Below are 14,829 nucleotides of genomic sequence, written 5' to 3'. Positions count from 1 at the left end.
GCCTCTACACTGTAGGCCATCTGTTCTGGAGCAAAGAGAGCTCACCCTCCCCTATTCTCCGCTAGCACCATGTGACCTGGCATTCTCCTGCTAATGCCCCTGGATGACTCCTACATCCTCTCTCTGTTTAGTCTGACATCGTGTCTCAGGGATGGAGCCTTGGGCCATGTCAGTGAGGACACACTTCCACAGGGTATAAACACTGCATAGTTGTGTTGTAGAGAGGGTGGGGGGGGTGTAGTAGTGGGGTGTCTATATCATGAGCAAACTGCATGTCCTTGTGACACACACACACACACACACACACACCAAAAAGGCCAACAAGGCCAAGTCTATATTAGACAGTACACACTTCACACAGGGTTGCATATTGAGCCATGTTGGAGGTTGTCTGTGAAAAACACTCTTGTCCTTGAAGGTAAACTTGAGGATCAAAGCCTCAAACCCCTTGACACAGCAGTGTGAAACATGGGGATGGGTTGGGCCATCCCTGGAGCATGCAGCCCCAGCCTCAGCACTACAATTCCATGCTAGTGCACTTTTTTTACCCGGTAAACTACAGAACCCTGGAGATCAGGAACCACTAGCTGTGCATTTCTGGGCTAGCCATAAGTGGACACTGAACCTCGTAGTAAAAGAAAAATCCCACCATGAAATGAAGAATTCGTCTGCATAGCCCTTTCAGTGGAAATGATCAATCCATCAAACATAGAAAGACATCTTGGTTTTGGCTTCAATCTGACATTAAGTAAACTAGAACAATAAACAGGTAAAACTATTGTCTCATTAATCACTTCGAAGGTTTCAGGTCTCAAACTTCATTGTTCCCTCGGACCCATAACGTCATCTAGTATTATCATTCATTATCCAGTTCTCCCTGATGTTACCTTCCTTCTGTTAAATCAGTACCCACAGGACTCCTCCCTTATCACCTTCCTATGGCACAGAGCCTCAGCCTAATACCTAGCTGACTCTTAAAGGAGCAGTACGGTATACTCTAGCCACAGCTGCTAGAAGCAGTAGAACACTGTCTGAGAGTGAGACCCACTTTACAACACAAGTCCCCACAGATTGACAACAACAGGAGTTAAACAAAAGTCAATAGACTGTTGTTGTAAGACAGAGAGATGTTTTTGCCTGAGCTCTGTCATACTGGCTGGATATTACATAGGATCCTGTGGCCATTCAGTTATGAGGAGGAAATAAAAGGCCATGGATCATAGAGTGAAGGCATACAGTATATTACAGTATGGTAGATTATACTGTATTACCAAAGCCACTGAGCATCAAACTGCTTGTTAGTGTCCTTTGGAATATTTCATTATAAAGGCCGTCAACGGGCTCTGAACCAAGAATGACATGGCGCCCTATGAGCGATTTACAGAGATATATGTGTTAGCCATTTCAGAATCAGACAAATGCCAACAGACTCAAAATATTTCTTAATAACATCCTAAACAGTGGAGCACTGATTATACCAAATGTACTGTTGCCAATTTTACCATAGGATCTAAATCATGGGCGATAAGACAGACCAAAAACACCACATTGAATGTAAAGAATCCATCGTAGTAAACTGCTGCAATAAATCAGTCCATCTGACTCTGTTGTGACTGAATATAATGCTAACAGTGAAACAAACAGTGAGCTGACAGCGAGGTCCCCTGTGGGAGAAAAGGGTCACCTTTTCACAAAATCAACCTGGCTGGGGTCTAGGCTACTATACAGAGCTAGTTAAACACTACAGCAGGGAACATGCCTGTGATTACTGCTAGAACCAACATCCCTAAACAATAGATGCAAAGTTCAAGTCGCTTGTACACAAAGAAAGCACCAAACACACAGACCTGTCTAAACCTGAACAACTGGATAGAAGACAACCATAATAAAGTTTTTTTCTGCTTTTCTGCTTAAATCCTGGAAACAGAGGAAACACAGGGAAGGATGAAATAGAGAGACAAAAACCTCCCTTACCTCTGTCCAAAGCTTTCATCTAAAAGCTCTTTGAAGAGCAAGCAAGGAGAATCTAGAGCTCTCTGATCTTAAAGTGGATTCAACCAAGTCAGCCTGCCGGTCTTAAAGTGACAGTCACACACACACACACACACTGACTGACTCACACACTGACTGACTCACACACTGACTGAGGCACATGTGGAAACTCCCTCTCCCTCAACCGGCTTCTAGGCACAGCGAATTGTAATCCTCCAGGGTAACACAGGGCGACAGAGAATGGTGAGGAGGAGAGGAAAAAGTGAAAGTGCTCAAGCCAGCCTCACTCACTCTCCAGGTAGAAGTTAGGACCAGATATGTTTTATGTAGTATAGGAACTACACCCTCAGTGTTGTATTACATTTCTTCTGCTTTTCCATTGGGCAAAGTGGAGGATGCAGGAGCTTTTTATTTTTATTTTTAAAAGCCGTTTTCCATGGGCACTAGATATGATTGGGCGAGACAAGTTGGCGTATGACTGTATAATGCCTGGGATGCACCAGGGAATGCTGCTATGTCTGGGGTTCTTGTCTGACACAACATACCACAATGACCCCAAGAGAGCATTGTGAGAGAGCACTGTGAGAGAGCACTGTGAGAGAGCACTGTGAGAGAGCACTGTGAGAGAGCACTGTGAAGCCAGGCTGAGGAGATCACTTCAGACAGACAGACAGACACAGAGACAGACAGTTGTTTATTTCACTTTTGTGTATTATCTATTTCACTTGCTTTGGCAATGTAAACATATGTTTCCCATGCCAATAAAGCCCCTTAAATTTAAATTGAGAGTGAGAGAGTATAGTAGAGAGAGAAAGCTAGAAAGACTAAGGGCTGGATTAAGAGAGAGCGAAGAGAGCCAGAAGGCCAGATCTGTATCCATTTTAAAAAGCTAATTAAGGTGAATGAGAAAAGGCAGAGACACAAGTCCACATGCATTCCCTGGAATTAACATCTCTGAAACGCAGACCAAATGTTATGCTTTCCCGGCGGGTCCAAATTGTGACCACCTTTCTAAAAACACACATGCTCCTTTATGGCACATGCTAGTGGTTACACAGAACCTTCATTCAAACTGGCCCATTGACAAAGCCACAGCACAGCAGGGCCAGTTGCTGGTCTGAAGTATGCCAGACAATTCCAAAGGTGGTTCTTTTCCCCTCCAGGGTTTTGTGAGTCAGTCCTCTAAGTCCTAACTTAGAGTGAAAATCTGGTGCTCAAAACAATTTCATTGCTAAGATTAAACTGAACAGGATGTGTCTACAAATTGATTTACAGGTAATTAAACATGTTTATGTTTATCACGAACATCATAAAAGACTGAAACATCTTAAAACCTGTCTGGGATAGGGGGCAGTATTTTCACGGCCGGATAAAAAACGTGCCCAAATTAAACTGCCTGCTACTCAGGCTCAGAAGGTAGGATATGCATATTATTAGTAGATTTTGATAGAAAACACTCTAAAGTTTCTAAAACTGAATGATGTCTGTGAGTATAACAGAACTCATATGGCAGGGAAAAACCTGAGAAAAATCCAACCAGGAAGCGTGGAAATCTGAGGCTTGTAGTTTTTCAAGTGTATCCCTATCCAGTACACAGTGACTTAGGGTTCATTTTGCACTTCCTAAGGCTTCCACTAGATGTCAACAGTCTTTAGAACGTTGTTTCATGCTTCTACTGTGAATATGGAGCGAACAAGAGGGCCTGGAAGTTGATGAGTGAGGAAATGACATGAGCTCAGAGGCGCGCGCTCACATGAGTGTGAGCTGTGTTCCTTTTCTTTTCTGAAGACATTGGAATTGTCCGGTTGGAATATTACTGAAGATTTATGTTAAAAACATCCTAAAGATTGATGCTATACATCGTTTGACATATTTCTATGAACGTAAATATAACTTTTTTTGACTTTTCGTCGTGACATTTTCGCGCGCTTCCTGCATTTGGAGTAGTGGACTGAACGTGCGAACAAAAAGGAGGTATTTGGACATAAATGGACTTTATCGAACAAAACAAACATTTATTGTGGACCTGGGATTCCTGGGAGTGCATTCTGATGAAGATCATCAAAGGTAAGTGAATATTTATAATATTATTTCTGAGTTTTATTGACTCCACAAAATGGCGGGTTTGGTTTCGTGTCTGAACGCTGTACTCAGATTATTGCAAAGTGTGCTTTCGCTGTAAAGTTTTAAAAAAATCTGACACAGCGGTTGCATTAAGGAGAAGTGTATCTATAATTCTTTGAATTACAGTTTAATATTTTATCAAAGTTTATGATGAGTATTTCTGTAAATTGATGTGCTCATTCACCGGAAGTTTTGGGAGGCAAAGCATTTCTGAGCATTACACGCCAATGTAAAATGGGGTTTTTGGATATAAATATGAACTTTATCGAGCAAAACATACATGTATTGTGTAACATGAAGTCCTATGAGTGCCATCTGATGAAGATCATCAAAGGTTAGTGATTAATTTTAGCTGTAATTCTGTTTTTTGTGACGCCTCTCCTTGCTTGGAAAATGTCTGTGTGGTTTTTCTTGTCAAGGTGATGTCCTAACATAATCTAATGCTATTTGATATCGGACAATGTGGTTGGATTAACGAGAAGTGTATCTTTAAAAGAGGATATAATAGTTGTATGTTTGAGAAAATTGAATTATGAGATTTTTGTTGTTTTGAATTTGGCGCCCTGCTATTTCACTGGCTGTTGAATAGTGTGTCCCGCAGGTGGGACGGTCATGTCCCACATACCCCAGAGAGGTTAAATAAAAAAAATACAAATCTTGGGCTGAAAGAAACACTACAACAGCACATTTTATAGACTCACACAAAGGGTCACACTTAGAAGCCAAACTATACAGTTGCTTATAAAATGGAAAATGATATATACCTTTTTCTTTAAGATCACATACACCTACTGTACCTGTAATTGCTAGCGCTTATGTGGTTATTCCATGACACAGAGGTTCTACTGAGACCCAATAGAGGGGGCTGTTTTCATGGTCCTCCCTGCTCTCTGACCACAGTCAACCTCCAAATCATTTACTTGAGACAAATCCAAATGAATGTGAGCGGATTAGTTAAAAGCTTACAAACAACATAATAATACAAAGCAATATCCACTACTCACACTTATAGTTGGCCCATTATCCATGCAGTGCTTGAAGAACGGATGTAAAAGAATAGGCTGTTCTTGGCTGGCTGCATGGGCAAATGGAGTCAAGTTCACAATGTTGGCAACAATAAGAGCAACATTCAGAGGGTCCAAAACAACATTGTCAGAAGCATAATGGCCTCCGTGGCCTAGTCTGGGAAATCTCAAAAGCTTTACCAACACACTTTCAGAGGCAGAGAAACATATATAGATAGATGATTAGATAGCCAGAGAGACAGAGAGAGACAGACACACAGAGAGAGAGAGAGAGACAGACACAGAGAGAGAGAGCACACAGTGGCAGAATACCCGACCACTGTGACTGACCCAAAATTAAGGAAAGCTTTGACTATGTATAGAGTGAGCATAGCCTTGCTTCTCTTGAGAGCCAGGTCTGCCTATGTGCACACTGCCCACAAAATGAGGTGGAAACTGAGCTGCACATCCTAACCTCCTGCCAAATGTATGACCAGTCACAACACACATTCAGAAGCATAGAAGCATGAAGAAAAGGAAGGGAGAGAGAGAAAGATGAGAGGTGTTATACATATTCATACAGAGCAGGTGTTGGGTAATTCAATGGAGCACAATGAATGGACTGACCCTAATTAAGCTCATTTAAAAGGCGGAATGAGCTCCGAGGGGCCAGGATCCAATCAGGGGATAATCTCTCCCTCTCTGCCAGGAGCCTCATGTAACATACATCTACATGGCATTTGGGCTGACTCCTACTCAGCACCCTGACAGATAAAGTACTTGAAAGAGCGGAGCCACATTGTAGTACATAATGATAGTAATGAACTACATTTATATGGCGCTCTTCACTACAGGTCTAAAAGCCCTTCACATGGACCTAGCTTTGCGAATGCGAGGCTGGGAAAGTATGAGGGTGGTACAGGGTTCAGAGAGAGTGCACTGGGGTTGAGGTTTGGTGGGTTTACACACACCTCCCTGATAATACAATCTACGATACCCCTCAGCCCCTGATAGCCTCTACCATTCAGTCACCTCCCTCAGTAAGAGGAGACAGACACCACACGGCCAACCTTTACCACTCCCACTCAATATTGATATAGCCATCCTCAGATAGCCAATTTCCCCCTCCACACCTCCTCTCCTCCCATACCTCTCTATGTTTATCATAGTAAAACCAACACGTGACCATAAAGATGCTGCTCACTTCCACTCCCATCTTGCCCCCTAGACTGAGACTTTACAAGGCACTACTGTTGTCTCCTTGTCCAAACTGATTCATGAACCATATTTCTTTCACCAATTCAAATATCCCAGGAGATATGACATAGTAAAAAGGGAGACACTTAATTTAGGGGATTGTGTAATGGCAGTTCATGAAAATGTGTATGAAATGAATATTGTCTAATCCTCCCTCCATTAATCTGCTTGACACTGAACCCCATGGGACACACCCAAAGATAGTGGAAAGAGAGAAAGAGAGAGAAAGACAGCGAGAGAGGAAAGTGAAAAAGGGGAGAGAGAGAAGTTAACTCATCATGCTAATGTAATAACCCAGTGTCTCCCCAACACTTTGACAGATGCATTCTGGTAGCTGGGTGCTGTTTTTAACTTGATGCCATTGATTATCTAGCTCATAGGGGAATAGAGTAGCAACACCCAGCAGGACTGTAATATTCACAACAAACTCTGTGGATGAGAATTACAGCATTTTGAGGGAGGAATGGAGGTAGGGGGGGAAGAGATGGAGAGAGAGTGGTGGAATCCAGACACAGCATGTCACTGATCCAGGGTCAGATGTTAGAGGTTTGAAGGGTGTACTACAAAGCAGCATCAATGAGTCAGCCAGCTAACTTGCCCAAATATTCTGAAAACACAATGAACCAGAAAATCCGTAGTTATTTTTGGTTGTTTAACAAATTTAGCTGGCTAAATGGCGTCAGCATGGAAGTCTCTACTCTATAGATCCAAATCTACAAAAAAAATGTTGAGACAATCTCTCTAAATTGGAAGAAGCTAAAACCCAGAGAATTCTACGCTATGATCAAAAGGCATCACATTGTCCCTCTCTCTTTAATGCCATACTGTGAACTCGATTTCTCCTGTTGGCAGTCTGGCAGTTCTCCTCAGTTCTACCAAAGTGGAGGCTGTCAGGCAGTACCACCCGATCGACAGCCAGATCAAACACCTTTGTCAAGTTCCCCGTCAGAACCAGCCCCAGTGGAAGCGTTCTACAAAGACTGTCTAGCTCTTTGTATGTCAGAGACGTCTAGCTCCAGAACTCCAAGGTAGCCTGAGTGTTTTACTCCCCACTGACAGAGACGTTAACAGACCCAAAGTCGGAGCTGGGAGTAAACAGCACATCTACTGCCATGTTCATTGGAGAGAGAACCCTGTGATCTTTCCAGGAGTGTTACTCTCCATGTTGCATGGCTGCTGTCAGCAGTCTGTGTGTGTGTGTGTGTGTGTGTGTGTGCACGTGCGTGCATGCGTGCGTGTACCAGAGCGGTAAATGCTGTGAATGCTGAAAATCCACACCTTCAAAGTCGCAGGGATATGAATCAGTGACAGGTAGGTCAGACAACCCTGGCCATAGATCAAAACAAGCTGTGAGTGTGTGTGCCATGTGTGTGTGAAAAGTTTTCCTTGCACAGGTTTAACCCCCAAAACAACCTTTCTCTGTCCACTAGGCAGCTTAATGAGCACTGGAGCTGATGGAACGTTGATGTGCACCTGTCGTTCTCCAGCAGTGGGACAGACGACACTCAGACGCTCAGAGGAGAAGCTGCAACATGTTTTACTCTCATAATCTGTGGGTTGTAAAATACACACTTTCATCTGCAACAGGAGTATTCAACTCTTAAAATGTCAGTTAGCTTAAATCAAAACCATAATCTCTCTCAGGTCTTTTGTCCAAGGCTCTCCATGGCAGTCCATTCTGGGCAGAGATGTGGGCCCTGGGGGCAGAGGTTTATGTCTCAGATGATCTGACTTCCCTCCCATGGGAAAACAGCCGAGCAACAGGCTCTGACTGCCAGAGGACCAGATAAGAGTCTTGGAGGGTCCCAGGGAAACGGGTCCCCACCCAGCACTGTGGGTCCAGCCCAGGAAGACACGGCATGGCCACCAATCATGCCAGTTTCCTCCTCAACAGGGAGAAAGTGAGATAGAGTGAAACAGAGACTGCAGCAGATTTTCACACCTGTCAGGTCAGTTTTTCTTCAAATCCTCAAGGTCAATGCTTTAAATATATGCAGCCGTATCCCCAGCCCCCACAACCATCCCTCTGCAACCCCCTCTCTTCCCTCCTATACTGTCACACATGAGTGGTGTGCTGGTGGGGGTGTCTAAAGTGTGTTCTCTGGTCTTTAAATTGAATCAGGTTGACTGGGTGTCCTGTGTATGCTGCACGGTCATCTGTCACCTCCTCTGGTGGGAGAGAGACTATTACAATCAGCTCTCTGCTCACTCACTCATTAACATAGTGGTGTGTACCCTACAGCAGCACACAGGCTAGGAGACAGATCACAAAGCCATGGTGATCCATCAGACACATTTACCAAAGGAGAACAAAAACAGGTCAGGGAGACACTGGAGAGGTCAATATAGTCACTGGAGGATTCACTAACAAGGATTGAGAGCTTCTGGAATTGACTGGATACACACCGAGGTAATTATAACACATATACTGACATAGGAATGCACATATATACACACCATTATCATTGTGTTCACCATCCTATAATATAAAGAGATGTAAAACGATAAATTCACAAATCAATTAATTGACGGCTTGAAAGACAATGTTAATGGGATGTCCAAAGACTCTGCAGATGCTGTGTGTGTGTGTGTGTGTGTGTGTGTGTGTGTGTGTGTGTGTGTGTGTGTGTGTGTGTCTCATCCATCACTGCCAGAGAAATTCATTATCCCCTCTACATTCTTGACACCAGGGGGTTGCCCTTGCGGTCTTCCCCATAGTAACTGCCTCTCTCCGAGCTGAGAGCAGCACCCGTTGCCCTGGACCCAGTTTCACACATCCAGACCAGGGCCTAGAACCATCCCTGAGAAGGTTTGGCAGCATGCGGGGCTGTGGGACTAGAAGCCTGGAGGACAAGTTGACGTTAATGATGATAAGTTAACTGTTCCAGCTCCACTGTACCAAGAGGATCCAGATGTTACCGATATGGCTCCAGTTGGCAGGTTTCGGTTCTCCTTATTACGGAAAAGCATCACCATTCTGGCTCCAAATAAAGCCAAAGTCAAGTCACACAGACAATGAATCACTCAATTCACTCTTTGATCCAATTTGTGACCACTGGCTAGATTGTAAGGTCCCCAGAGGCACCAGGTTATATGACAGGGACACACCAGCAGATTGTGTATAATTGAATTGAATGAATCAAAAATGTGAATTGATAAATATATGAATAAAAATGAAAAGTAGGGCAAAGGCAATGACAGAGTCAAACTCCCAGAACCTGTCATGTCTGCATTACGTTGTCTCAGGGCTACATAAACATGTGCAGCTAACTGTGGCTGCTGTGGCTGTTCCACATGCATGTAATGTAACACACTTCAGGTGACCTCAGTGGAGGGGGCTAGGCTGTAGCTAGATGGCTGGCTGGATAGACACGCTCAGGGTCTACATCAGAGTCATGTAAACAAAAGGCCCTTTACAACATAAACCATCCATCACGACTAATCTAAGCTGTTTAGATAGCACGCCATGACGTGCTGAACCTGGTCTATACCACTATCTATACCACTACTGGAATACACCCCCCCAAAATGAGTAGACGTCATACAGTAATACGGTGTAGACATAACTCTGTACCACCCAGGAGCCAGCCAGAGACACAGAAAGGTCATGTAAATCTCCACTGTGGCTGAGCTTCTGATTCAAATAACCATGTTGGTTCTTAGAAGCACAACTTACATACCCTTAAAAAAATATAAAAAAATCACATACACCAGATAGGTGCAGTGAAATGTGTTGTTTTACAGGGTCAACCATAGTAGTACGGCACCCATGGAGCAAATTAGGGTTAAGTGCCTTGCTCAAGGGAATATATATATATATATATATATATATATATATATATGATCTGAAAGCATCAATTCATATCCTCTTTCAGCAGCTTTTGACTCATAAAATCGCTGTGTAGACTAGACTGCAACAATGAGAGTCCATTGAGTGAGCGAGCTTTACAGACGTGTTAAATGAGGACATATGGAAAGTTAAACACAATCAATGAAACAGAGTGCCTTGTTTGTTCACCAAGGCAATTGATCAAACTCATTTAGTTAAAGCCTAAAGGCCAGAATGGACCACAGCAATGAGATCAGTTTACTAAAGAGTTGGACATTCCTCTTTGCTAAAAGACCTGGTTGTCACAGTATCCACAGAAAATGGTGCCCCTCCTCGGCCGGACGGCGCTCGGCGGTCGTCATCTGCGGTCTACTAGCTGCCACCGATCTATGTTCTGTGTTCGTTGTGTTTTGTCTGTTTAAGTCCGCACCTGTTTCCTTTTCTGATAACTGATAGCAGAGCTGAGTGTGTGTGGCTGAGATCACTCATCTATACAGCAGATGCCCCCTGTCCAACCAGCAACACAGATTACACACAAGAACTGTGTCACAGTAATCATACAATGCTATTTACTGTTTTGTGTGTGTGGTATTCCTCAGGCTTTTCTTCTATCCAATTGGAAACACATTTTGTCTCCCCAGGGTTTCAGTCCACAGGAATTTCATAAAACCAATCCGAAGAGGTAAGGCTAAAATTAAAGGATGTTTCACTGTTGAATTATGACTTCCAATGTAGGCCTATGGGTATTTTATTTAAAAAATATAGCTGCTAGACGGCAAATCAGCACTGGGCTTGCCTGAGGGGTTGAAAGGGAAAAGAAGCAGGGAAAACAGACAGTTGAAAAGAATAACAACAGTTTCTGGTTATTATGGACAAGGCACATGCACTGAGCTGATTTGAATTCAAATCACAGTCAAACAAATCTATGCAAAACAAACTCTTTCACACTCTCAACAGAACCATTAAAAATGTCATTTAAAAATGGACAACAATGCAGCTGGCAAAGCTAATGCAGGACCAGACTGGCACCTCAGCTAGGAGGTAAGCACTAGCAGCTGTGCCACATGTGCAGCCTTTTACTGACATGATTGAATTAAAGCTGATGCCAAGTCTATTATTAACCCATCCAAGAAGAGCCCAAAGAATGTCAATGAGACCCAGGCTTGTTAGGCAGTCATGCAAGGACTCTGACAAGAAAACACACCAATATCACACAGGGGTTGAATACTACGGCACAATGGAGCATTTAGAGGACAGCAACAAAAAAAATATCGGCCAGTCATAAATACCAATTTCTAGAAAAGAATTGGGTTATGGTATTACTGTGTGCTCGCAGATGCACCATGGAGAGGGCCTGGCCTGTGGTCCTGTAGAGCAGACTGTAATGGACAGGCAGATGCTTCAGCCTGTGAAGGTCACAGAGGTCAAAATGATCCTTTATGAGAACACAAGCGGAGTATTTATTTCATTCCTTAATCTGTGGTGGTGGGGGGGGTGGGGGGGTGGTTAGGGAAAATAGAGAGGGCTATTTAACCCCCTCAGGCAAATGCCCTGCTGATACAAAATTATGTTTGGCTCCTCACTGGTGGTGTGTGTGTGTGTGTGTGTGTGTGTGTGTGTGTGTGTGTGTGTGTGTGTGTATGTGAGAGAGAGAGACCCCCTCTCTACCTCCAGGTTGTATACCTTTAGACTAGCCTATAGCGTGTTCTGTCATCCAGTCTTAGACTGACTCTGGAGAGGGTAAAAAGCTTTGCCACCAAGTTGGATAATGACAGGAAAGCACAGGAAATAAGGACATTTGACATCACTAGAAAAGCATACAGACTGTCAATCAGACACGACAGTTGCACAGTCCAACTCTGCCAGTTATTCTGGACAGACAGACATACTGTGGTATGCCTGCAATATCTAAAGTAAAGAATGCCTGCATTTATGAGTTTCTCCATGTTGATAAATGTGTGGTCGTCTGATGCAAGGCATGTTGAGAGAGTGTGCGCCTACTGTGGAATTGTAGCGTAGAAAAGTAATGTGCGTGTGTTATAAATATGTAAGCACAGTTCTGGCAGAGCTCACAGTCCAGACACATGGCAGGGAGGGGGAGAGTAGAGTATGGAAGCTTGTTAAAATACTCTTGTAAAACCCAGTGGGATTAGCTGTGAGAAGCCTGTGGCGCTATAGGATAGCATAATTAGCAGAAACAGGCAGGTCTCTGACATTTAAACCCCCCCCCCACTTACGAAGAATAACTCTCATCGACTTTCTGGTCGCCATGTCAGACCTAGCAGACCTAGCCATCTGGTGTGTAATACACACTCTGAGGGTATTAACATGGCTTCTATTAACCAAGACCAGAAGGTCCTCCATTAAGAACCTTCTCTCTCATCAAACCATCAGACCTCCATTTGATGAAGGTAATACACTGATAGAGAGAGACACTGCCCACAAAATGAGGTGGAAACTAAGCTGCACTTCCTCGCCTCCTGCCAAATGTATGACCATGTTGGACACATATTTTCCTCAGATTACACAGACCCACAAAGAATTTGAAAACAAATCCAATTTCGATAAACTCCCATATGTATTGGGCAAACACCACAGTGTGCCATCACAGCAGCTACATTTATTTTCCCTTTTGTACTTTAACTATTTGCACACCATTACAACAATGTATATAGACATAATGACATTTGAAGTCTTTATTATTTTGGAACTTTTGTGAGTATAATGTTTACTACATATTTTTTATTATTTATCTATTTCACTTGCTTTGGCACTGTAAACATGTTTCCCAGGCCAATAAAGCCCCTTCCATTTAAATGAATTGAGAGAGAGAGAGAGCAGGGGAATGAAGGCAGTTGAACAGACCAACCAGAGAGAAAGTAATAACAGCAGTAATCCATAACGTTTGCTTTAGACTGAGGCGACACTGTAAGGAAACCGCAGTTCCTGGCTTTTCGCTACACTGTTATTATTGGTAAATAGACATGGATATGAACCTATTTACTGTAAAATATCATTATTAGTATAAAAAGAACCACACGTTTTCAGCGAAGATGATCTCTCCACACGAGCTGCTAACCAGAAAGCCTGCTGCTTTCCCTCAGTGTCTTGCCCAGCCCAGCCTAGCCCTGCCCAGCCCAGCCCAGCCTAGCCCAGCCTAGCCCTGCCCTGCCCAGCCCAACCTAGCCCTGCCCAGCCCTGCCCAACCCAGCCTAGCCCTGCCCAGCCCTGCCCAACCCAGCCCAGCCCTGCCCAGCCCAGCCTAGCCCTGCCCAGCCCAGCCTAGCCCTGCCCAGCCTAGCCCTGCCCAGCCCAGCCCAGCCTAGCCCTGCCCAACCCAGCCTAGCCCTGCCCAGCCCAGCCTAGCCTAGCCCTGCCCAACCCAGCCTAGCCCTGCCCAACCCAGCCTAGCCCTGCCCAACCCAGCCTAGCCCAGCCCAGCCCAGCCTAGCCCTGCCCAACCCAGCCTAGCCCTGTCCAACCCAGCCTAGCCCTGCCCAACCCAGCCTAGCCCTGCCCAGCTCTGCCCTGCCCAACCATATCCTACTGGAAACAAACAGCCAGGCTAAAGTAGCCCTCAGGAATCAGACTATAAGGTTGGTTTCAGAATGACTAAGAGGGACAAAAATAATACCAAATGGAATCATTCTATCATAATAAGACTCGGCAGAAATAAGCATTGGATGTCAGATAACTGGGGAAAACCGCCATTTAAAAGCTGTGCTAAGCTGTGCTATATAGACTACTGAAGCTCAAGCTAGGATTGACAGAACAAAGCCAATGCCAACACATATTACTGCCTGGGCTTAGCTATATTCACTTAAAAGAAGACTTGCTACACCTAGTACTGTAAGACAATCATGCGTCTTCTCTCCCAGACACAGTTGCTCCAATTGGCTGACTGAGTGACATCAGGCGTATGAGTCAGAGAGGGTGTGCTCCATTAATCATAAAACTGTGAAAAAATTATTTTTCACAGCAGTTGTTGAGTTACATGCAGGACAGTGTGAGGATAAGATAAGATGAACGCTTCACTGGTAAACATTCTACTTTTCAATCACAAGCACATCTGGATTGCACTGCAGTGGAGTAATCTTTATTGGTAAAAGATGACAAGTGCTGAGGGTATGAAACACAAAGAATCACAAAAGGAAAGAACTCAGGAAGATAGATAATGACTAGTTGGCAATGGGGTTTCCATTGAGAAGTGGAGGATAGAGGAGATCTCAACCACAGTCATATGGGGCGGCAGGTGAGGCGGCAGGTAGCCTAGTAGTTAGAGCATTGGACTAGTAACCGAAAGGTTGCAAGATCAAATCCCCGAGCTGACAAGGTTAAAATCTGTCGTTCTGCCCCTGAACAAGGCAGTTAACCCACTGTTCCTAGGCTGTCATTGAATATAAGGATTTGTTCTTAACTGACTTGCCTAGCTAAATAAAGGTAAAATAAAATAAAAATATGGCTGTGTGACAGCTGTTCCATCTACATAGTAGATGTCTATGGGAGGCCACAGGTTTATACACAGAGTTCCTATTATTCAGTTGGGTGGAATGCAGTTAAAAGCAGCGCTCAAACACTCATCTCTATATCACTTTGGAAGAGAGGGTATCTCTCTATTAAAAA

At 44.0% G+C, this 14,829-nt stretch overlaps 1 protein-coding gene across 4 annotated transcripts in view; it reads right to left on the bottom strand.

Annotated features, from left to right (window-relative positions):
- The window catches only part of tiam2a (TIAM Rac1 associated GEF 2a), a 108,115-nt gene that overhangs the window by 71,172 nt on the left and 22,114 nt on the right, over positions 1-14,829 (bottom strand). The window contains exon 1 of one of the 4 annotated variants that reach the window (XM_029730472.1): positions 1,975-2,119. The exons of the other annotated variants lie outside the window; for them this stretch is intronic. The gene's annotated coding sequence lies outside the window, so the exon portion shown is untranslated. Of the gene's footprint in view, positions 1-1,974; positions 2,120-14,829 lie in introns of those variants that run through there. 4 annotated transcript variants of the gene reach the window in all.

This window comes from Salmo trutta, chromosome 33 (assembly GCF_901001165.1).
Source record: "Salmo trutta chromosome 33, fSalTru1.1, whole genome shotgun sequence".
NCBI classification, from domain to species: Eukaryota; Metazoa; Chordata; class Actinopteri; order Salmoniformes; family Salmonidae; genus Salmo; species Salmo trutta.
The sequence above is the reverse complement of the archived record's forward strand: the minus strand, read 5'-3'. Positions and strand labels throughout refer to the sequence as shown.